The following is a 25,440-nucleotide window of genomic DNA, read 5'->3' as shown; positions in this document are numbered from 1 at the left end:
AATTATCAGAATTTTAATGGTGATAAATTTGGCTATGGCGATAATATCGCGATAAAACCTGCTTGTAGTGATCTGGAAATGATTGGAGCTTGGATCGTCATTAGTCACAAAGCTCATATAGAAATTTGAACTAGTTGTAAAATGACTGCAATTTGATCTGTAAGATTGCATAAAAAAGAAAGTGATTAAAATGACTTAGCTACAGGATTTATGAATAATTGGATTAATTTAAATGAATGTAACTACATAAAAAAAGTTAGTCTGCGTCTACTTTAAAAATAAAACTGCAATTAGACGAGAAATCCTTTCAGCGGAATAAAGGTTATCAACTTATGTATCACATTAGTGTCAATAAAAACTATAAAATGAATGCTGTTAACTATTGCAAAACAAGTCCTTTCGTTTCTTTCGTTGTATCAATTAAAGATATAAAATATGAGTTATTGAAAGCAGACAGTTCACAAGGTTATTTTAATACGTATCATAAAATGTATATTTATTTAATGTGAACTGAGTGAACGGAATACTGTTATAAACGGCCTATTTTGCTTGGGTTTAAGGTATTTAATTTTTTATATAATATATTTATACGTTTTTAATAGTGAATAAATATTTTATTTTATATTTTTTTCATGAAAATAAAGTTTTTTTATTTTGAATAAATACTTTATTGAATCATAGATTGTTCATTCTGATCTAATACCTTTTTCATCTTTCTGGCGGTAGCATGATTCCAAGTATATGACTTTTGTTCCTTGCTGACGAAAAACTAATCCAGATAATTTTCAATTAACAAATTGACCGCCTTATTTGAAGTAGAAAATTAAGCCGTCTAAACATTTTGAGTTGAAACGGGATCATTATTGTAAACCATCAGAACTCTAAAGGGGTGACGGGAATCCCTTAGGTTCCGTAGAAGGGTTACAAGGGTTTCGAGAATTAGGACTTTTTTTTAAAACTAGTTATGATTTTCGAAGACTGCAATTAAATTTTTAGTCAATTATTAATCCATTTTTTGTTTATTATCTATATACATATTTCTCTTACACGGCGACAAAAAAAAGCCTCATTACAACTCCCCGAATGACAACGCTAGAAAATCGACCAATGATTGCCGCTAAAAATGTCACATGCCAAATCTAGCTGAGATGGCTCAACATATAGCGCTTTTAAAAACGGAAACTGAAATAACCAGAGAGAGCATAAGCGATAGTCTTTGTCGATAGATCTCTGTTTTAGTATTTTGTCGAAAGCGCTTTTTTCACGAATTTATATATTACGAATTTATTTGACGATTTTTGATTTATATCACGAATTTATTTGTTTTACTAGAATTTATTTGTTTATGCAGGTTTTTCCATTGCAATTCACTTATTTTAATTTTTAGAACATTGAAGTTAATTTTTTAATTTTGACCGTATTTTTCTGATTTTGTCCCACTGTGCGACGGCACAATTTTTTCCCCATAAGAACATGAGAACCTTGATGATGAACTTTGATCTTAAACTTTGGACTTTTTAAATGATCGAATGGTCAAATTGGATAAATTTAATGTTTCAAGGATCTCACGATTTTGATATTCGAATGCCTTTATTGTGTATTCAACAGCTTGAGCTGTTGTGTTGCATCTTCGTACAACTTAATAGAAATTTCGCAAATCAGTTTTGGCACTGGCGTACTGCCAATACATCTGTTAATTCATACACATTGGACAATTTTTGTCTGGCTTGAACAGCATTTTCACCTTTTCGGAAATGAAAAAGTAAAATACAATGAAATCTCTCGGAAGCGACCACTCTCTGGTCCATAGTAAAATGGTCATTAATGGAGGTTGGTCATTCTTACGGTCACCTCCATTGGCTTCACATTATCGAAGGTACATGACTTTTTCCAAGTGATTTTTAATTTTACTCAGTATTTTTTTTTTTTGGTGCGGAAGTTCCTTTTGTGTTGACTTCACGAAAACCGGATCGATAAATAAAACTTGGCACATTAATAAAAATGACCCCTAAATATGTGTAAAAACAAATTTACAAATTATAAATGATAGAACATTTGAAATAATAAGCAATCATGTTTTTTTTTGTTTAAGTTTGCATTTTATTTTATATCATGAAAATTAGTTAGCTTTAAAAAATGAGAAGATGATTGTTTGCTTGAGATGGTTAGTTTTTTTTAAAAGTAACTTTCTTTTCCTAATGTAACTTTCAAGTCTAAAAAAAAATCATTGATAGCATCGTTTTTAGTGCAATCTGACTGTAACATGAGGTTGTCGATCTTCAAAAAGAGCTTTCTGAATAAGAAACACTTACAAATATTTTAAATGCACTTGAATCACTTTATTTTTTTGTTAATATTTTTTGCTTTGATATTTTTTTGTGCTTCCCTATTTGACCTTTTCACTATTGTGTGTGGAGGTTTTCTCGGTGGTTTTGATGGTCTCTCCTAAAGGTTTTCTTCAACACAAAATCTATGGAAAAAATTACTTGCCTCCCAAAAACGGTCGTAATTAGATGAGGTCGCTACACAGATGCTGAAGTTATTTCCTGGAGATTTCACAGCATGCTGAAAATTCTTAATTTATCTTTCCATATTTAATAAGGCTGTTGTTTCTAATGTCACTTGGCACACGGGCAAGCCTGCTTGGTGAAACCGAGAAAATTTAAGTCAGAGTGTGCGTTTCTTGTTTTTCAGTGGCACCATCTATGGCCAAGAATTCGACTTCTGCCACACTATACGTCGCACCCGTTTATAGGGCGGACCCATTCATACATCCATTCATTCATCCACAGATCGTAATTTTGACCTGAATCAGAGAACGATCGATCTCCAATCGAGTACCCCCAGAGGTATTGATTTGTCATGGGAACACGGAGGACTTTTGCGACTCGACAGATTTAACGTCCATCAGTCACTTTACTACACGGGGAGTCTTCGGCCGGCGGGGTTCGAACTCTCGGACATGGGCCCAGTGCTCCACGTACCAGGTTATCCCGGCCTATAAAATTTTTTAAGATATAGTTACCAGTGTAATACTGACTATTATTTATATTTACTTATGGAAAATTCTACCCAACGCTACCCAAGGCACTATCTAGAAACTACTATGCAAAATGAATCGAACTTTTTCACCAGTAAACCTTACTATATCACCTGTTAAAATGCATAATGATTATATGGTTTAAGTGTGGAATATTGGCTTTAAAAAAATATAATTCAGTCTTCTGTTGGCGAACAGCTCAACAACTTATTTGATTGCATATATTTGACAATAGTTTTTAATACTTCTGATAATAAGAATGATTTGCCTTTACTCCATCAATGCTTATTTGTGCTTAATATTTTTCTAGTTTCTAATAATGCCTAATACTTCATTTCTTAATTATATCCTTCTAATTAATACTTAAAAGGGTTGATATGGTGTTGTAAATATTATTTTTAGGACAGATTAATTATGGGTACTGTGAGCATAAAAATAAAAGAACCACCATGAATAACTTTTGTTCTAATGATCCATTCATCACGTTCTAGGACTCAATCTTAACTGTTCGAGGGGCTGACCTCAAATATGCTAACATTATATAAGTTAATATTTTCAATTACTAAATCAGACTCAAAATGAACATACTCTGAAATAAACATACCTTTTTTTCGACGGATTAAGATTTCTGGCCCCTAAATATAGGAGCCCCTAAATGCTAAATTTACTTTCTGCGCATTTTGCCATATATCAAGAACTTTTTAAGAAAACTGAAAAGTTTCAGCACAATTATAAATCTCGTTTAGTCAAAGATAATTCCATGCCAAAAATAACTTTTAGTGTTTATTTATTATTTTTTATTATTTTATTTAATAATTGTTGGAAAATTTTTTAATTTTGAGGCTAACATTTTTTTTATCGCTGTAAAGAATGTAATTTTACGAAGTAAAAACGAAATTTGAGTGAAATTGGTCGAATAACCCCTCAGAAATCGAATTTTAAATATACGACTTTTTTCAAATTCGGTTTCTCAACTATACGACCAATTTCGCTCAAATTTTGAATTTTGTTTGAATGAACGAATTTTACAATTGTGTGCGAAAATGTTTCAATTCTATAAATTTTTTTTTTGATATATGGCGAAATAAGCAAAAAATAAAATTAACATTAAGATGCTCTAAATTGGAGTCGCTCTCTTTACCAAACTATGTGAACTATACTTCCCAGATTGCGTCTACTTCCCATATTTTAAGGGTTAGAAATCCGAATCTATTGAGAAAAAAAAAGTACTTTTAAGGTACTGATTTAAGGTCATCCCATTGAATTGTTAAGATGGAGTCATAGAACGTGAAAATCAAATCATTAGATCAAAAGTTATTCAGAGAGGGCCGTTTTTTTTCTTTTCCCACTGTATATTCAAATATCTTCATTAATATGCTGACGGAAATAATGTTTGGTCATGTAAAAGTTTCATTTGGGTGGGCATATACAGGGTGTCTATAAAAGAACTCCGGGGTTTTAAAAATTCATATCTCACTAAATATAAAAGACAGCAAAATTTTGTCGATTTCTCTGAAAAGAGTAGCTCAAAAAGTTTTACTCATACCAATTGGGAATGCTTGTATCAACTGTTGGCGACGCTGCAGGGCGTTGACCTTGAAATGACGTCGCGAAATTTGAAATGATGGCTACTCCGCAACAAAAGGCTCAATGTGCTATTTGGCTCATAGAAACGAAGTCTTTAGTTACCGTACAAAGTGCAGAGAAAATTCGTGATGTTCAACATCTCAGGGAACGAATAGTCAATTGTGTGGCAACCGTCCCCCCAGACATGCTCGCCAGGACATGGGAAGAGGTAGAATACCGTTTAGACGTCTGTCGTGCCACTAACGGGGCGGGGCTCATATAGAACTTTACTAAGTGTAAAAAAAAACTTGAAAATGTAAGCTTTTCAGTCATGTATAAAACATGTATGTATGTTTTTTATTTCATTAAAATATTTTGCCTCAAAACCCTGGAGTTCTTTTATAGACACCCTGTATTTTGTACACTAACATGCCGTGCAAGGCATATAAGAATCTTGAAATTTTTTGAGCTCGGATTTACAACTATGCAAGGAAAACAAATTCTGTTAAAATTACCGCACTGTATCAACGACGCATTACTGGTAATAAAGACCAAAACAATTCATTCGGCAATTATTCCATTCACATGGTAACAGTTAATCTGAAAATCTAATTTTAAAAATTATAGTTCCTATTACCACACATTTAGTAAGAAATAGTTGCTGTTGTTGTATTTGTCGTAGTTCATTTACGTCGCACTAGAGCTGCGCAATGGACGACGAAATATCGCTCTGTCCATTTTATTGATTTTCTGACATTTCTATGTCCATCATGCTGATTGTTAACTTTGTCATATAGCTTCGAAATTTAACTGAATTCCACCCTAGAAAGCCATGCGTTTATGAAGTATAGATTTCATTCATATGATAGATTAATGAAGAAGCTGACATAAAACTGATGGATTTTGCACTGTACTGATATTTTGTTTAATGTTGTTAATTTACGTCGCACTAGAGCTGCACAATGGGCTATTGGCGACGATCTGGGAAACATCTCTGAGGATGATCCGAAGACATGCCATCACAATTTTGATCCTGTGCGGAGTTGTTGGCACCCCCTCTTCGGTAGCCCGACGACCTGCACGCGAAGTCGAGCACTTTACGGTAGAACAGTTTAACGAGGACCAATACCGCACACCCTCGATCCCTACGCAGACTGATCTAAGTGATCATCCACCCGCATAATGACCGCAGCCAGTGATGCTTCACTTTGGTGATCTGCTGGGAACCGTGTCTTAACGATCAGTCCACTGCGGGACCCTCTAGTAAGAAATAGAAAACTGAAAAGTAAATTAATTGAAAAAAAAAAGCTTTCGCACCAGCCTTTAAGGTATAATGATCAAATAATGATAAGGTATAACTATCAAATTTTACCGCATTTACCAAATTTTATCTTATATTATTAAAACACATTTTGCCGTTAATTTTACCAAAATCATTATTAAGGCTTTTCGGTAAAAATTACCGACCTTTTAGGTGTTTCTCTAGAGCAGTGCTTCCCAAATTGTGGTACGCGTACCCCCAGTGGTACGGGAACAGTTAAGCGGGGGTACGCGTTCGTATGCGAAATATCTTACAACAAACGAAAATTTTGAATTCTTTTTATTTAAAAACACAGCTAGCCATGAAAATTTACGATTACGCATTTTTTTACCGGCTATTTTTTTGCAGAGTTAACAGTTAATAATTAGTGGTGTCAACAGCCAGTTGTGATTTTTAACTTTTGTGCAATTTTTTTATAGTAAAATATACATTCATTTTTTTCATTAGTGGTACACAGCATTACGAAAAATTTAGAAAGGGTACACGAAGGTCATAAGTTTGGGATACACTGCTCTAGAGCCAAAACCTTCGTAATTTTTTCCATGTGGTAGTTTTGACTATACTTTTTTCTCACTGTGAGAAACAAGTTTTATTTTATTAACCTTGGGAAAACTCTTTCCAATACCCCTGCCGTTGCACGTGGCATTATTATGTAAGGCAAAATTTTTTAAATGATTAATTTTCTTATGTAAATTATTTAACTTATTTAAGGATTCGTACATTCCATGAAAAATGTAACAGTTGCGGCAAATCTATGCGATTAAATTTTCTCATATTAAATACTGTTTAAGATTACAAGTGGTGTTGAATTTAAAACGAATTAAAATGAAATAGAAAATACTTTAAATCAAACATAACACCAATCAAAACACTAGTCGAATTTAAATATTAATAAAAGCGTTGTGATTAATACAAATGGCTCCCATATATTCACATATCTAAATGTTAAAAAGGGAAGCAATTTTATTGTGATATATTAAATTTTTCAAGGACTGCACGTATCTTGTTTTTATAAAAGCTGGCATAAAAATGCAGGCAGCACTCTACAAATTTTAACTAAAATTATAATATCGTGACTCTATTACCATAACAACGCTCATTAACACGCGCATATTTTAAATTATAATAAATTTAAATACTTTATTTAAAATAATATGTTTCAATTAGTCGAAAAAATGGTTTAATTTTTTAATTAGCATTCTGCATAGCTACGTCCCACTCACAAAAAAAAAAAAAAGAAAAAAGAAGCGAAGTTGTCATCATGTTTACTTATGCATATTAAAGAGAAATATCACACTTAATTTCCACAGAAGTATCCCTTTAAAGAATTTTTGTTTTACCAAATCTATTCTGATAACTACAAAAATTTACATAGTAAGCTCATTTATCTTTGAAAAGAGTGATATGCAATGAAAGAGTTGTTTAAAAAGTAATTGATATTCACATAAAAAGTAATTGATATTCTAATATATTATTAAATTAAATCGTGTAAGTAACATAATTAACTACCATGTTTTATATGAGTTAATATACTGTTTAAAATTGAATAAACAGACAAATTTTATTAACAGACAAAGCATTGTTTTCGTTTCGTTAGTCAATTTCAACGATTGACAATTAAATTTCCATATTAGCTGTTAGTTTCTATAAGGTGTTAATTTAATCTACACATTTGGGTATCGATTTTTATGACAATTGACGAGTCGGAAAAATAGTTCAATTTACTAATTATTAGCATCCTGCAGTGTTCCCTCTCACTCACAAAAAAAAGTAATTGTTAGAAATTCTACTTGCGCATTCTGCTTTTCTCTAAATGGTTGGTTGGTTTGTTGGTTCTAGTGCCACATGCCACACGGACAAGTCTACTTTGTGAAACCGAGCAAATTTAAGGCAGAGTGTGCCTTGTTTTTCAGTGGCGCCATCTATGGTCAAGAATTCGACTTCTGCCACATCATACGTCACACCTGGGCGCATTCATACATCCACTCATTCATCCACAGATCGTAATTTTGACCTGAATCAGAGAACGATCGATCTTCAATTCAGTACGCCCAGAGTTATTGATTTGTTATGGGAACATGGAGGACTTTGCGACTCCTCCGAATTTTAACGTGCATCAGTCACCAACTACACGGAGAGTTTTCGGCAGGCGGGGTTCGAACCCACGAACTCTACGACATAGGCCCAGCGCCCTACCGACCAGGCTATCCCGGTCTTTTTCTAAATAGAACAGGTCTGGAATCACTTCCAGTAAATGCAAGTAGAAACAGCATGCAATTTTTCATTTCCCATTTTTGGCACTATGTGTGCTGTGAAATGTGTGTTCATATTTTCCGTTTTTCACTAGCATTATGAAGAAAAATGTTTGGTTGCATGGTCATTTAACAACACGAAAAGATCAACAACTTCTACATGTACGGACTTTTAACTTTCATCCTGCGGCTTGAGGATATATGTTCAATGTATTAAATAAAGTAAAACTATTCAAGCACACCATGAAATATGATTCTATAGAGGATACGACACCAACCAACCAACCAACCATTAAATAAAGTTTGGAGATAACAATGTTTGGTATTTTCATTTAACAGAAAATCACATTTGGAAAAGACAACGTAGATATTATCTGCAACACTCATGTTGATAAGTTTAAATACTCTTTTCAACCTTCGTAACTTTCAAATGCTGTAAGGCATTTTGATGTATAGGCTGTAAGGCATTTTGATGTATAGGCCGTAAGGCATTTTGATGTATAGGCCGCCCTCGGTGATGAGGTAAACTAAATACATTTTTAAGTACCGAACTGCTGCTATCATGCAAAAAACTAACTATATAAAATGGACAAAATAACAATGGTTTAAAGGAATTAGGGGGAATATATTACAAAAAATATGCATGTTTTTTTAACGAAATGTTTTTGCTATGAATCCATAAATTGATTCGAATGCTTATGAAAATATACGTTGTCAGTAAATAAACAAAAAAATTAATAAATAAACAAAACTATAGCAGGGAAAAAGTAAATAAAAATGTGACTACACGCACTATAAAGAATTTTAGTTTAACTCAACATTAAAACTGTGGCAAATATACACTAAGCTTTTGTACAGTGTATGTAACATCTACTTTAATGCTGCAGAGAGTATAAAAAACATGTTGATAATAATTTTTTTAAACAAATTTACTTTACGTGGCCATCAGATTTTATCTTACAAACATCCACCATTACTATGGTTTGTGTAAAATTATTCAGCACCGAAAACGAATGCGAGACCTTATTAATTTACCATTAAACATGGATGTTGGGTTAGAAGGAAATTCATATCATTAGCTATTTGTAAATTTTTGATCTATTGCACACAGCATTTTGTAAAAAAGCCGCTCTGAGTTAACTAACATGTCATCATTGATTAACACAATTTTCTTGGCACATCATTTAGAGAGTTTACTACTCTTCTGCAGAGAAATTTATCTAACTTCTGTTGCTCACTCGCAGTTTATCTTAGAATTATTCAGGTGGTGAGTGAAATAAGATATGGGGAAACAATTTTGAACGAGTGATGAATATTAAACCATTTCATAAACCTGTTGAAGTTTGCCTCAGTATTCTTAATCTATATCTTGTTCTAAGATATCTTAATTTTGGCATTCTTAAATGTATATGTTGTTCTGAGGTATTCTAATCTTGGTATTCTTAAATATATATACTGTTCTGAAGTGTTCTAATCTTGGTATTCTTAATCTATATGTTGTTCTGAGGTATTCTAATCTTGACATTCTTAAATCTATATGCTGTTCTGAAGTATTTTAATCTTGGTATTCTTAAATTTATATGCTGTTCTGAACTATTCTAATTTCGGTATTCTTAATCTATATGCTGTTCTGAGGACACACTTTTAAATTTTTTTAGACGTACAAACAACTTTTGAAATAAATGGAGCGAAATAATAAGTTATTCACATAAATTGTACTTATTTGCGCACTTGTCAGGTTTATCTAATTTCTATCGACACAAGTTATGTATATTTTCCATGCATTTTTAGGCTCAATTGAATGTAAAACCTGAGTCGGTAGGAAAAATGTAGAAAATATAAGGATTTGATTCAAAGTACAATTAAAAAACATATTTTATGCACAAAAAAAAAAAAAAAACATCTAGAAACTTCTAAACCATAAGTCCTATTGACACGTGTTAGTTTTCATTCAATTTAGTGCAACAATATCTCATAAGCGTAAAAAATACATTCGAAAAATAGTTTACTTGTCTAGATAGCAATATCAGATGCATTAATATGTACAGCGCGCAAAAAAAAGATTCACTCTGAATAACTTTTGATTTAATGATTGGATCTTCACGTTCTAGGATTTAATATCAATGGTTCGATAGGGTGACCTAAAATATGCTAATTAATTAGAGCAGATAATATTTAAATTATGAAATCAGACAAAAAAAAAACGTACTTGCTCTCAATAAATATACCCTTTTTTTTTAAACAGATTCAGGTTTTTGACCTCCAAAATATAGCTAATAGGGGGTAGCTGCAATCTGGAAAATATGGTCCCCATAGTTTGGTCAGGAGAGCGATCCAAAGTTTAGACCCCTTGATGTTAATTTCAATTTTTTCTAATTTTGCCATATCTCGAGAACTTTTTAAGCGAATTAAAAAATTTTTCCACAATATCATAAAATTTGCTTATCGAAAGATAATTCCATGCAAAAAAAAATTTTAGCAAATAAAAATGTTATTTTTTTATATTTTTTAATGATAGTCGAAAAATTAATTAAACTAATTAGAGCTGACGATATTTTAAGTTATGAAACCAGGCACAAAAATGTACTTTATCTGAATAAACGTGCCTTTTTTTCGCCGGATTCGGATTTCTGACCCCCCAATTATAGGGGGTATCTGCAATCTCGGAAATATGGTCCCAATAATTTAGCCAGGATAGCGCTCCAAAGTTTGAACCCCTTAATGTTAATTTTACTTTCAGTGTATTTCGCAATATCTTGAAAACCTTTAAAGCGAATTGAAAATTTTTGCACACAATAATAAAATTCGTTTATCAAAAAATAATTTCATAAAAAAAATTATTTTTAGTAAATATATTTTTTTAATTATTTTATTTAATTAATATTACTTTATTTTTTTAATTATTTTTTCAAGTAAGGTCAAAAAAATATAGAATTGTAGAGCATACAAATTTTTGCTTCCTTCTAAAGAATATAATTTTGCAAGGCAAAATACAAAATTTGAGTAATATCGGTGGAATAGTTTCTTAGAAATCGAATTTTAAATATCTGACATTTTTGAACCCGTCTTGAGATTTCGGAGTATTTTCATGTGCAGCCCCCCAAAATCTACGTCAACAAATTTTAACAGGACCAGGCTTATTATTTTGCTTGCTAATTTGAATGTCTACTTCAAACCCTAATTAAAAAATATGAAATACCTCACTTTTTATAGTAATAATTACCGTAAAATCATTCAATCACTTTAATTAAATATACATTACTGTAAAAGTTAGGTTTAATATTTTATGATAAAAAGGATTTTACGGATGATGCACCCAAGGTACTTTATACAGTAATTTGATCCAGAATTTTTTACTGTGTACTATGTTTTTGCTATTGCAATTATTTCTAGAAACATCATTTGTACTAAAAAAAAGAAACTTTAATAGTTATTTAAAAAATTAAATGAATGTAATCGATGAAACGCAAATGCTGGTTATTTTAATTCAAAATTTCCTCTAGAAGTCTGGTTTGTCTTAATGCTTGATCCAGGAGTTTCTTTGTCTTCTGGAATGAGTTCAAAATTGCAAAGCTGTGGACTTGAACATTTTAATTATCCATCATGTAAACATGTTTTCTTGTAAATGTGTCCATCTGATGCTTTATTGATAATATACACCCGTAAGTTGGAAAAGAAAAAAAATGCAAAATAACTTTCATATAAAAAAAAAGAAAGAATTTTATATTTTAATTGTCTTCAAAGTCTTCCTTCAAAAGAAATTACTATAACCCAATATTTTCACAGCCTTCATACTCTTTATTTATGTCCCATGGCTTAAGTCTTCTATTTAGAATGCTACAGCCATGAATTTGCAATCAAGGAACAGAGAAAAAAAGAAGCTGACGTTATCAGAATCAAATCAATTTTTGTGTATTTTTAACTTAAACCTCTATTCTTTGATGCTTTAAACATAAAAATATTCTACATCCTAGAATGATTTCCATAAAAATAATTTATGCATTTTTAAATACGAATGTTCTGACTTTATACGTGATAAGAAAATTCTTCTCAGATGTTCTATTCAGATTCGATGTTACATAACCGAATCATTATATAATTACGTATGGTGTCATGTGATGATCGAAAAGTGTTTTCAGACGATTTTTTATATTGTTTAAATCTAAAAATGAAACTTTATTTTAGCTATTTTTACCACAAACCGGTTACAATTTGCCAAACGTCTTTTTAAGCCATCAGCCATTTTTAAGACATTTTATTAATCTCCGTGACTTTTATTGGTTTTTTAGAACTTGTTTAGAGTCACAGAAAATTTTAGTTCCTCAAATTTTCTATTTCTTTTTCGACGAAAACAATTCTTTGTTTTATTAGCGGAGAACTCGCTCATTTGCAAGCAAGCTGTTGAAACATTAACTAGTTAACTCTTTTTGTAAAGTAGAGATAAAGTTGTATTGTAGAGTTTATATATTCTGTTTTTTTCATTAGGTTCTTCACAATAATTTTCCATTTTTCTTAAAAATCTTTTCTCTGATTTATAGTAAGTATTATTTATTATTGATCTTATCAAAACTATTATGTTTGTAGACAAACTTATAAATATTTTCAATAAATATATTGTTTTATTTATTGCGAAGAATTGCTTCTTTGCGAAATCATAGCTAGGGAAATCTTTATGCAAAATAGAAATAGAATTATAGTGCTATGCTTATCTATGTAATTTCATTTGCTTATTCAAAAGAATTTTCTAATTTTTCTAAGATAAATTGCAGTTAAATTTATTTTCAATTTGATTCGAGCTATTGTTCTTGAATGTTGTAAGCAAAAATTATATATTCTTTTTTTTTTCGGCGAACACAATTCTTTGTTTTATTTATTGTGAAGAATTGTTCATTTGCAAGTAAGCTGCAGAGACATTAACTTGGGAAAACTTTATGTAAAGTAGAGAAAGAATTATAAAGTTATCTTAGTCTATTTTATTTAATTTGTTTATTTCACAAGAATTTCCTCATTTTACTTCGATTTTTCTCAGATAAATTGTTGTTAAATTTATTTTCAATTTGATTATAGCTATTGTCCCCGAATGCTATAGGCAAAATCATAAATTTTTTTGACGAATTCTTTTTTGTTTTATTTATTGCTGAGAATTGCGCAAATAAAATGTTGAAACGTTTACTAAGTTTTAACATAAAGTTAAAGTTATGACATTACATAACATAAACATAAAGTTATGTTAGTCTATTTTATTTAATTTGTTTATTTCACAAGAATTTCCTCATTTTACTTCGATTTTTCTCAGATAAATTGTTGTTAAATTCATTTTCAATTTGATTATAGCTATTGTCCCCGAATGCTATAGGCAAAATCATACATTTTTTTGACGAATTCTTTTTTGTTTTATTTATTGCTGAGAATTGCGCAAATAAATTGTTGAAACGTTTACTAAGGAAATCGTTATGTAAAGTAGAAAACGAATTATAATGTGAAGTTTATATACGTTATTTTATTTGTTTATCTTAGGAAGTTCTCTAATTTTTCTTGAAATCTTTTTCAGATTGATAATAAGTTAAATTTATTCTGTTTCAGAGTTTAAATTATAAGCAAAACATTCAATAAAAGATTAAATTTCCATTACTACAGTAATTGATCAACTATTAACCTAAACTAAAATTCTTATTATTTCTTTATTTGAAACGTGTTATTGTTTTCAAGTTATGTATTTCAGTAAAAATTTATAACCAAATTATGGAAAATTTTAATTTTATTTATTATATCTACTGAAATATAATTTTTAATTACGTTTCCAGTGTTTGTCAAACTGATATTCAATATAAAATATTCTGCATTTTCCGGATATTAAAATAAGGATACTGTATATTTGTGCCCAAGGTAAGAAAAATATTTAACAGTTAAATAAAATAAAACTATAGTCAATTTTAAACTTAACAACTTTTCAGAAATATATTTCATTTCTAACATTAAACATTTTGCCTAATATATACAGGGTAATTCATAATTCCCTCCTCCTGTAAACGCCAATTTTCTTTACTACAACTGTCTTCAGTGGTACATGTTACTGCGATCTATCGGCAACTGTTTAAATTAAAACTTGAATACTTTCGGAATAATTCATATGTTCTTTTTTGCCATATTCGTCTTCGTTTTTTTACTATAACGCTTCGAAACCCCGGAAGGAATTATGAATGACCATATATATATATATATATATATATATATATATATATATATATATATATATATATATATATATATATATATATATATATATATATAACGTCGTTGCCGAGTGGAAGGATTAAAACAGGTCATAGGTCGGGAAGGAGGGTACAAAATTTATTTATTAATTATTTAGACAAGAGCAGTCATGAGAGTGAGTCAAAAGTGCACACGAAAAGTTGCGCTCCTTGGTTATATGTTAGGGAAAATCTTGCAAAGCAAAATCCGTAAAATGTCTTAATTTAGGGAAAGAGGGAAATCTTAGTAGTTGCTATTGGTTTATGAGATAGATCGAACGTTTCCCACACAAGAGCAAAGGGAAAAATGTCCTGCTCTTAATTAAATGCATACTTGAGCCAAAAATAGATTTAAGAACAGGATGTGGCTTTTAAAAGTGTGAGAAAGTATTTCATTTAGAATAATTAATTAGGAAGAAGTTTTATAGCAGAGAAACTAACATAAAAAGATTAATTGAAGCTTTTTATGTTACATCCCCCCTCGCCAATAATGTTTAATTACAATCCAAAATTTTAAAAAATTTTCCATTTGCAAAATCTTCCCTCTGATTGAAGCACTTTTAAGATAATCAAATTTGTAATTTTAACAATATATAATAGTAATTTGAATTATAAAACATTTTCATATGTTTTCATGGTAAAATTTTTAACACAATCAAAAACCTGTAGTAGCATTATCAGCAAATTTAAAAATTTTCATTTTCAACAGTTTTTTTTTTTTCTGAATTAACAGCTTTTTCAGTTTCAAAAATCTTTTGTTTAAAAATCACAACACAGCTTTTGCACTATAAGAAGTATTCTTCATAAAAACACTATTTACGTTAACTCTTCAATCATGATAAAAAAATTTATAAACATTTTAAAAAATGTGCAAGTTAAAATGTAAAACACCAAATGCAAAAAACAGTTTTACAGGAAAAATTTCAATCTGGAATTAGACTTGAGTATTGTTTACCTTGTTTGAAAACAAAATAAAAAAATGACACAGTGGTTGATATTGTCAAGTCCAAGATTTCAGTATTGTCTTTATTTCACTTAATTTATTATTTACCTTTAATATTTATCACTTTAATAGCAAAATATTTGGAAATTTTTTTTTTTCAAAATCAACTGAAGTTAGGAATTAATTAATTTTCTTGGATTTGCACAATTCTGTCAACATAATTTTGACAATGTTACGCACCATTATCATATTTAGTCTCAAGAATATTAGAAAACACAAGATCATTTTCAATTCTGCTATTTGAAATTGTTTTTTTTCTTCTTTTTTTTTTAATGCCCAAAATTTGCCTTCTGTAAAATTTTTTTCTTTTCCTTTTCTCTCTTATTTTTCTTTCTACTTTCTTTTCTTTCTACTTTCTTTATATTTATTTATTTGTACTTTTATTTTCTTTCTTGGTATTTTGATTGCAATTATTAACCGGGATTTCAGGAAATATGTAAAGACAAATTGCTTTTATAATCAGAAAAGATGATCAGTCTTCTCAGATTTTGCATTACAACCTGTTTAACACAATCGCTAATTGAAATCCAAAACAAAGCTTTCAAATTTAATATGGTATTAAGGTAAATCAGTTTTTTATTTTTGACTGATCTAGCTATTTTCCTTATTTTTAATCTGAAGTGCAAGTTTGGTTATTTTGCAAATTACCTTTTTTTTTTTTCATTTCTATCTTTCTTTCTTTCTTTTTTCTTGGACATAAATATTTTTTTTTTTTTCTTTTCAAAATTTTAGTTTGGTTATTTTTTTAAAGTAATTTTTCGTGCAGAGATCTTAATTGATAATTTAATTTGTCACTATTGTTAGGGGATTCAAATATTTTCATTTCTATTTTAAACGTGTTTTTGAAGTGTATTTGGTTACTAAATTTTTCAATTTGTGTTTGATCATTTTCCTTTCTGTATGCTGGAATTAAAGTTCAGAAATAAAGAAACTTTGTTTATTTATGGACATATCTGAGCTAGAGCTGAGCTATGAACTAATTACCATCGTTGAACTAAAGCATTAATGTCTGGTTGTACTTCAATTTAAATTCTAACAACAAGTATTTTATTCATTTTTCCAAACTATTTGTATTAGTTTTACATTTCTTGATTTAATTTTTGCTACACCGTAATTGCATTCATATATTAAAAGTGAATCTCAATAATTATTGCAGTTGCATTACGAAGAGAAAAATATTTAAATGGCATTTTCATTTAAACCCTAATCACTGTAAAACAAATATATAATTTCTACTAACCAAAAAATCATAGAAGCTGTAACACATGAAACAATATGAAAATAATTTCTTGAAACACTTTTCAATCAAATAAATCAATTAACTGAAAATAAAAATTTAAAGAAATAAAAATTTCAACAGTAAATACTATCAATATATAAAAAGTAGTTTCACTTTGAAACATCAAATATGGGAAAAAATTAAAATCATAATCATTTAAGAAATTGATTTATGAGAAATGTAAAAAATTTTAACTCAAAGGATACCTGAAAAAGTTCGAATTAGTCCGAGATATTTTGAAAACCACAACAGAGATGGGAATGCGTTGAAATTCCGTAAACACAATTCCAAAACCAAAGACGTGAGCTGCTAGGGAAAAAATTTGTTTCTTCGTTAAGATGAATCGTAAATTAACACCAATAGTGACGGAGAAATTGAAGCTTATTTTTCTTTTGAATGTCGAATATTTAAGTAGACCATCGTGGGTGTGAGAACAATTATTCATCGACGATAAGATCCAGCTCAGCACTTAAGAGTGGCAAAATCAACGCTTTCTCAAAGGGATAGTTTCAATAAAACATTTTAATTAACAGGAATTCGATGCAGTTTTTCTTTTTAGTTCAAGGAAGGAATTGAAGCTCAGCTTTCTAGTATTCTCAGGAACGTAGACAAAATATGCAGCATAGACATGGAAAACGGATGATCGTTTAGTTCCACTGTGCGTAGGTATAATTTATAATAAACTAAACGTTTGATGATTGAAGAGATTATTTTTTTTTTGATGAAGATACAGGATGAATTAATTATTGCCATAAGTTGAAGAAGAATTTGACTGCTTATTTACCAAATGTCCATTTGAATAAATGATTTGAAGTTATTCCATATTTTTGAAGTACCCTCTTCCGAAGTTGATTTATTTAATTTTAAATGAGAGATATTCCATATCGTTGATGTACCGTACCCCGTTCCCGACCGTTTAATCCTGGCGACTTATAACGTCGTTGCCGAGTGGAAGGATTAAAACAGGTCATAGGTCGGGAAGGAGGGTACAAAATTTACTTATTAATTATTTAGACAAGAGCAGTCATGAGAGTGAGTCAAAAGTGCACACGAAAAGTTGCGCTCCTTGGTTATATGTTAGGGAAAATCTTGCAAAGTAAAATCCGTAAAATGTCTTAATTTAGGGAAAGAGGGAAATCTTAGTAGTTGCTATTGGTTTATGAGATAGATCGAACGTTTCCCACACAAGAGCAAAGGGAAAAATGTCCTGCTCTTAATTAAATGCATACTTGAGCCAAAAATAGATTTAAGAACAGGATGTGGCTTTTAAAAGTGTGAGAAAGTATTTCATTTAGAATAATTAATTAGGAAGAAGTTTTATAGCAGAGAAACTAACATAAAAAGATTAATTGAAGCTTTTTATGTTACATATATATATATATATATATATATATATATATATATATATATATATATATATATATATATATATATATATATATATATATATATATATATATATATATATATATATATATATATATATATATATATATATATATATATATATATATATATATATATATATATATATATATATATATATATATATATATATATAATACAATAATGTTTAAAGCTTTTAGGGGTAATTACAGTAAATTACGAAAGGAAACAAGTATTTTTGAACCTATGTCAAAAAATGAAGCAATAGTCTTGTAATTTGTATTGATTACTTTGATTTGAATATATTAAAAATTTAAAAAGCTTCAATCAATTTTCTAAGTAGTCTTTCAGCTTATTAAAAGAAAGCTCGAAACGATAATTGGTTTTCTATACATTTAATTTATCATCATAAAGCCGAGTAATTTTCAATGCTACATAATAAAAATTATGGAAAACATCATTTGAGCTTTCTTTCAAAAGTACAGAAACCACTTAGAAAAGTGCATGAAATTTTTTACGTTTTTTAAATATTTCAGTTATATTTTTTTTATTAGTTGCCAAATACGTTTCACTACAAAATTAGGAAAAAATAATTAAAAATTTTTTTCCGCGCATGCTCAGTATAAAAGAACTAATTTAAATACTTATATCTTGCGCAATTTTCAGCAAATTTATTTTTACAGTTTAAAACAATAATTCTGTAATTAATTTTAAATTGCTCCAAAAATTTTGTTTCTTTTTATTGAATATTTTTAAAGTTATAGCAAAAAAATTTAAGGCAAAAAAATAGTTTTTGATAAAAATGTCCATATCTTTATAAATATTTTAGCTAGGATTACTAAATTTTATGCAGTTATTTCAAACAAGTAAAGTAATCGAAAAAAATGAAGACGAAGAAGATGATTGAGAAAACGATTATATAAATGGCGTCTGTTTAACAATACTTTCTATCTTCGAATTCTTAGCTTTTATTTTTAAATAAAATGAAATACATTAAAAACTTTTGGAAAAAAAAATCACAAAAATAGAATGCAAGATGTGCGTCAGTTTTAAAAAATTGCGACACTTAATAACGTTTGCGTTATAAGTGTTGTTCAAAATTCTAAAATTTATTTTAAAAATCTAAAGAAGAACTCAATTGTTAGAGAAAATGATGCTATACAAGGAAGCTTTTTGAAATAACTTTCTAATTAATTTTAAAGTAACTTTCTAATTTTAAACTTTTCTCATTGAATAATCTAAAACATATTATTATATTTTTGAAAAATAAAGCTTTCAAAAATATAGAATTTAAGTGGCGTGCACTGTAAAGTCTTAATTTTTTAGAACGATTTTCATAAAAATCAAACGTCAAAAAAATTTCCTTTTTTCTTGAAACTTTAACCTAAGAACAATTTAGACAAATCTGAGCGACGATTTTTTTTTATACAAAACAAAATCATTGATTTTTTTTATTTGAAAATGAAATCGAGAGGAAATATATCAAGAAATCACTCTAATCATATATGGAAAGGCGATGCTTTCTTTTTAAAAATGGCAACATTCGCCCAAACCACTTAGGCTCCACGCAACGGAAAAAACATTCATTTCTGGTTGTGACTGATGACTTAATCATTTTCCTTTATTATTTTCAATCGAATTTCTGAAGTACGCTGTAATCGCTTTGGTTATATGCTTCATTTTATAAAATGTTTGGAAGTTTATGTATATTTTGATACTTTGTAAAGTAAATTTGGATATATTTTTTATATTTTAATTTTAAGCTATTTTATTTGCACTCAAATTTATTTCAATATTGAATAAAATTCACATTCATGAGGATGATATGCACTATATATGGGTCATTCTCACGAAAACTGTCATTTTTCAGTTCATAAAATCCCCAAAAAGTAAAGTGAATAAAAAGCTCTGAAACTTTTTATATTAATAGAAATATGTAATGGCATTATAAAGAAAGTATATATCCTCTAAATTATACTTAATATTTAATTAATTAATTTTTTAAATAATTAATTTATAATAATTAATTAATTAATTTATAATAATTAATTAATTAATTTAATAAATAAATAAATTAATTAAAAAAAATTTTAATTTATTTTTCAAATTAATTAATAAGTAAATTAATTATTTTCACTATTTAAAAAGTGAGGGAATGACACTAATAGTGAGGGAATGATATTTTATTTTAATACATATTTTTATCTAAGTTACATCTACCTAAAGTTTGAAAATGATAACATACTAAGTATATCTAATATTTATTATAATTTAGTCTTATATATTTAATAGTTTTTACAGGTTTGGGAAATAAAATTGGTTGGCACAATTGAACAAAAAAAATTTGATAATATACTCATCTTGAACCATTCCTTCACTTTATACGCTAGTGAGGGAATGACGAATTCAATAAAATTTAAAAATAACAGTTAGGCCTAATTAATTTCTGAAGTCAATCACATACAATTATATTCATACAAGAAAGCAACATATAATTATCCACTTTCTCGATGAAGTTGTATTTCATTTTACTCTAAAAAATGACATGAGGGAATGACAAATGTAAAAAATTTTACCTGGTTTGATTCATTCAAATTTATTCCACAGCAAAGCTTCTTTAAGTTGAAGATGGAAACATACTGCAATTTTGTTCTATGATGCCAGTTGTTAACTTCTGAAGTTTTTATTAAAATATTTTTATTCTAAGAAGATTGCAGGTGATAAAAACATTGTTGTGAGGGAATGACGCGAAACACTGGGGACAAAGTTTAAAATAGTGCTGTGTTAATATTTTTATCAGAAATTAAATTTAAAATTGATTTTCTGAATTCCGTATTTCAGTATTCTGAAATAAAAAAAAGGAATTTGTAAAAAAAAAAAAAAATCTTTCAGAAACAATTTTTTTCTTTTTTTAAATCAGCAGTGGGGACAAGTGAGGGAATGACAGATTGGTATATTTTAATAACCTAAAATAAATAAAAAATAAAAATTTATAATTTTATTTTTATTCTTTTGTTAGCTTGCATTCTGAGGGACACTTTCCCTGAATTTTTTTTTATCGTAAGCTGTAAAACAAACATAAAATATACTGGGGACATGAAAATAACTGTTTTTGTGAGAATGACCCATATATACTTTTTAACTAATAGAAGAGTAAATACGAAAAAAGTGTCATTAATTCAGATTTTTTTCTCTATTTATAGTAGAATTTGTCATATGAAAATATGAACGAGAGTTAATAAAAATATGACCAAAATAGTTTTCATGCATAATGGAACTAAAATCTAAAATAAAAGATATAGAATTGATTAGAAAATTTTATGTTTCTACATAAATGCAGAATGTGAAAAAAATCTCACAACATTAAAATAAATCAACGCAATCTAATCTTAATGTTTTTTTTAATGAAGCTTAAAATCTGAACCTTAAACATATGAATTGGAAAGAATTGTTATTCATTCATACTTCAAACGAAATCATACAAAACTAAGCAAAAGTATGGCAGAGCCACTACATTATAAACCGTAGAGAACCTTGCCGAAGTTTCGAACCTTTTTTGAATCATCGTCTACTTTGCGAGTCAAAAAAGTTTCAATGAACAGTTACCGAAGTTCGGTAACAGTTCAGTTACCAAAAAAGAAAAAAAAAAAGTGAAAAGAAAAGAAAAAAAGAACACACAATATTGATTAATATAAAAGTATAACCTATAAATATGTTTCTCCAATTCTAGACCTTTCAATATTCTTGTTATAATATGATTCCATAACCATGCTTTTAAAGTATTAAAAGTAAATTTAATAATCTAATGTATTTTCATTGTTTATATTAAAGTGCGTACTTTCTTTAAAAAAAAATTGGAAATGTTTTATGTCATTTTTGATGAAAAAATCTGGAAGAACACGACCCCGTTTAATGATTAAATTGAGAAGTGGGCATCATATTATTTTCTCGTTCTTGTTAAAAGAATAAAAACTTCTTTTAAATATCAACAGTTTTAATAACAAATATTATAAGCTGAGTTTGAAATCTTAAGTACCAATCTGAACTAATAAAAGGGAAAAAATATGAGTTTTAATGTGCACTCAAAACAAATTTCCTCGATAGTTGTCTATCCTCTCGGAATTCTTTCAAATACCTATAATTTTGCTTGAGCTCCACTGCAAGTCTTCACAGCCCTTTTTAGGAATCTATACCGGAGAGTGTCAACTATTCAAACCTATGGAATTTCATTATGGAATTCAAACCTATTTTATTTAAGTTGATACAATCTTGGGCGCAGTGTCCTTTGGGATAGGAAATCTTCGTGATGACGTCAGAGGGTTTTATTGTTCTTAAACCACTATGTTTTTTTTAATGGTGCAACAGAATGGTAGAAAAAATTATGAGAAATAAACAGCATTTCTAAATCTTATGCAGCAATGTTGCTAAACTAGCATTATTATTTCAAAATACAGTAATGAGGGAAAAAAACACATATTGCAACAGTATTCAATCTGATGATTTTAAATGGTTTTAGTTTAACCAAAATATGTGGCGTCACGCTTTTTGCTATCCCCTTCTTGACAAGAACTATCGAAAATTCAAATTCATTATTCAATCCCCCCCCCCTCTTCAAACGTGACACCATTTGTGGACGACCCCTTTGTGTATTCTAGAAATCAAAAATATTAAATGTTCAAAGCGCAAAAGTAATGTTTGAATGTCAGCGAATGAAATTAAAAAAAAATAAGTTTGTAATGTTCGATGTTATATAACAAATGGAAAACTGGTTATGACCATTGTAAAGAAATTGCGTCAGAACAACTTTCGTTTGTCTTGAAGCATTGCAAAAAATACACATTTAGTTTTTTTTAAAACAAAAAACAGCACACATTCTTTCTGTATTACAGTCATCGTCAAAATTAAACATTTAAAGCATTATTATTTCGCTGTAAGCGAATGAAGTTCTATAAAACTACAAGTACGTAAAGTTACATGTTATATAACATATGTTTATGATAAGTAAGACCAGAGGAGGGGACTTAAATCACAAACGTATCGGATGTAAGGATATCGAATGGGGAAAAGTGATATTTGTATAATCTGCCTAGAGCACTTAAAAATCAAATCTAAAGGTTCAAGTAATGTAATAGCGTTCTCTTCAAATTTCTGTACTCAATTTCCCTTTTCTTTTTGTGAGAGAAAGGTGGTTGAGCTTTGTAGAAGTATCATCTAACAGGTTTCTTAGCTATTCATATTTATTTTATGTTTATGTTCTGATTTTGATGTGTTCTCCTTTTTGGTGGAAATCTCATTCACGTGCAAGGTTTCAGTTAACTCATTTGGTTTGGATATAAATGAAAGGTAAGGAACTCATTGTTAGTTTAGCATGCATTGTTTTTTTTTAAAATTTCAAATTAATTTGAAATATTTAAATTTATTTATAAATATACTAAAAATTGTGATAAGTATTAGTAGTAAAATGAAGAAGATACGAAAAAAGAGAAGATTTTAGAAAAGATTGAAGAAGATTTTTAGAGATAATTAGAGAGAAAAAATTATTAGAAAAGATTTAGATAATTTTAAGAAAAAAATTCCAAGTTAAATTTAAGAAAAGCACGAAGAAAAACGAAAAAAAATATTATGATTTTGTTCAATAAAATAAAGGAAAAATTTTTTGGATTTATTATAATATCTTAAAATATTTATAATAAACTTTAATAAAAAATATTTTAAGGAAAACTAGGAAGTTTGTTTTTGTTCAAATTTTAAATTAATTTGAAATATTTAAATTTATTTACAAACATATTAAAAATTGTGATAAGTATTAGTAGTAAAATGAAGAAGATATGAAAAAAGATAATTAGAAAAGATTCAAAAAGATTTTTAGAGATTATTAGAGAGAAAAGATTATTAGAAAAGATTTAGAGTATTTAAAAAAAAATTCAAGTTTAGTTTAAGAAAACAACGAAGAAAGAGAAAAAAAACATTATGATTCTGTTCAATAAAATAAAGGAAAATTATTTTGGATTTATAATAAACTTTACTATAAATATTTGAAGGAAAATTAGATTATCTCAATGCAAATTATATAGTTTTTTAATTTTAATTTTATTATTATTTCTTTAATTTAAGAAAATTATTTTTTTTCCTAACAAATGTATTACGTATGAATTCAATATTTTATACATTGTATTTATAAAAAGTGTATTTATAAAATAATTATGTGCCTTTTTGTAAAACTTCAAAGATTTTTGCTTAAAAAAATATGAAAATAATTTAAATTTAGTTGATTTTGTTTGAAATTTTAAGCAAAGTAGTTTGTTTCAATATCCTATATAAATTTAATATTAATATAATAATTTAAGTATAATTCAGCATTAAATTTAAATATATTTAGAAAAATCTTAAAATTGTGAAAATTTTTAAGTTTTAATAGTAAAATGGAGAAAATTCAAAAAATAATTTTGTATTCATAATAAACTTTACCATAAATATTTTAACGGGAATTAGAAGCTCTTAAGAGGAAAATGCAATTTTTGAAATAAATTTTTTTTAATTTTCTTGAGAGCAAATGTATTGTATATAATTTCAATAGTTTAAGTATTGTATTTATAAAAAAAGTATATACTAATGTCATTTAATAAAAGTTAAAGTTCAATTCAAATATTTGGGGGTTTATTTTTATAAATTTTTTAAAATCTAATAATAAACAACAGTAATATGCCTTTTTGATATACTTTAAAATGTTTTACCTTGAAATCAACTGATTATAATTAAAATTTTAAGCGAAGTAGTTTGTTTCAATATCCTACATAAATTTATTAATATGATAATTTAAATGTAATTTAATATTATATTTAAATTTTAAAGCCGTGAAAACTTTTAAGTACTAATGGTGAAGTGTTGAAAATTAAATTTATTACAAATTAATTTTATTTTATTTTTATTAATTAAATTTTGGGAAAACAAAGAAGGAAAAAAAAGAATTATGATTTTCTTCGCAAAAATAAAAGAAAATGACAATAATTTTGGATTTAAAATAAACTTTTAGATGAACTTTTTAATTACTTTAAGTAAAATTATATACTCTCGAGGGCGAAATTTAGTTTTGTTTAAACATAAGAAAATGATTTTTCACTAGCAAATTCACTGTATATAAATTCAATATTTTAAATATTGTATTTTTAAAAAAATACATGCTAATGTCATTCAACAAAAATTAAAATACATATCAAACATTTGCATGTTTACTTTTTAAAAATATTTTAAAATGCAATGTAATAAACATTAAATAATAATATGCCTTCAGGCATATTTAAAAAAAATTTTAGGCAAAAAATATCAATGAAATTAACATAAA

The 25,440-nt window shown here is 28.0% G+C and overlaps 1 protein-coding gene across 8 annotated transcripts in view; it reads left to right on the top strand.

Moving 5' to 3' along the window:
• Positions 1 to 497: 497 nt before the first annotated feature.
• LOC107436881 (sodium-dependent phosphate transport protein 1) overlaps positions 498 to 25,440 on the top strand; it is an 87,742-nt gene continuing 62,799 nt past the window's right edge. The window contains exons 1-2 of one of the 8 annotated variants that reach the window (XM_071184643.2): positions 12,475 to 12,716; positions 23,384 to 23,441. The gene's annotated coding sequence lies outside the window, so the exon portion shown is untranslated. Of the gene's footprint in view, positions 561 to 12,474; positions 12,717 to 22,945; positions 23,442 to 25,440 lie in introns of those variants that run through there. The other 7 variants (XM_087153663.1, XM_071184640.2, XM_071184645.2 and 4 more) reach the window with 7 other exon arrangements.

Source organism: Parasteatoda tepidariorum, chromosome 10, assembly GCF_982258835.1.
Source record: "Parasteatoda tepidariorum strain Cologne lab strain chromosome 10, Ptep-v5.0, whole genome shotgun sequence".
NCBI classification, from domain to species: domain Eukaryota; kingdom Metazoa; phylum Arthropoda; class Arachnida; order Araneae; family Theridiidae; genus Parasteatoda; species Parasteatoda tepidariorum.
Note: the sequence above shows the minus strand (reverse complement) of the source record. Positions and strands in the feature narration are given on the sequence as shown.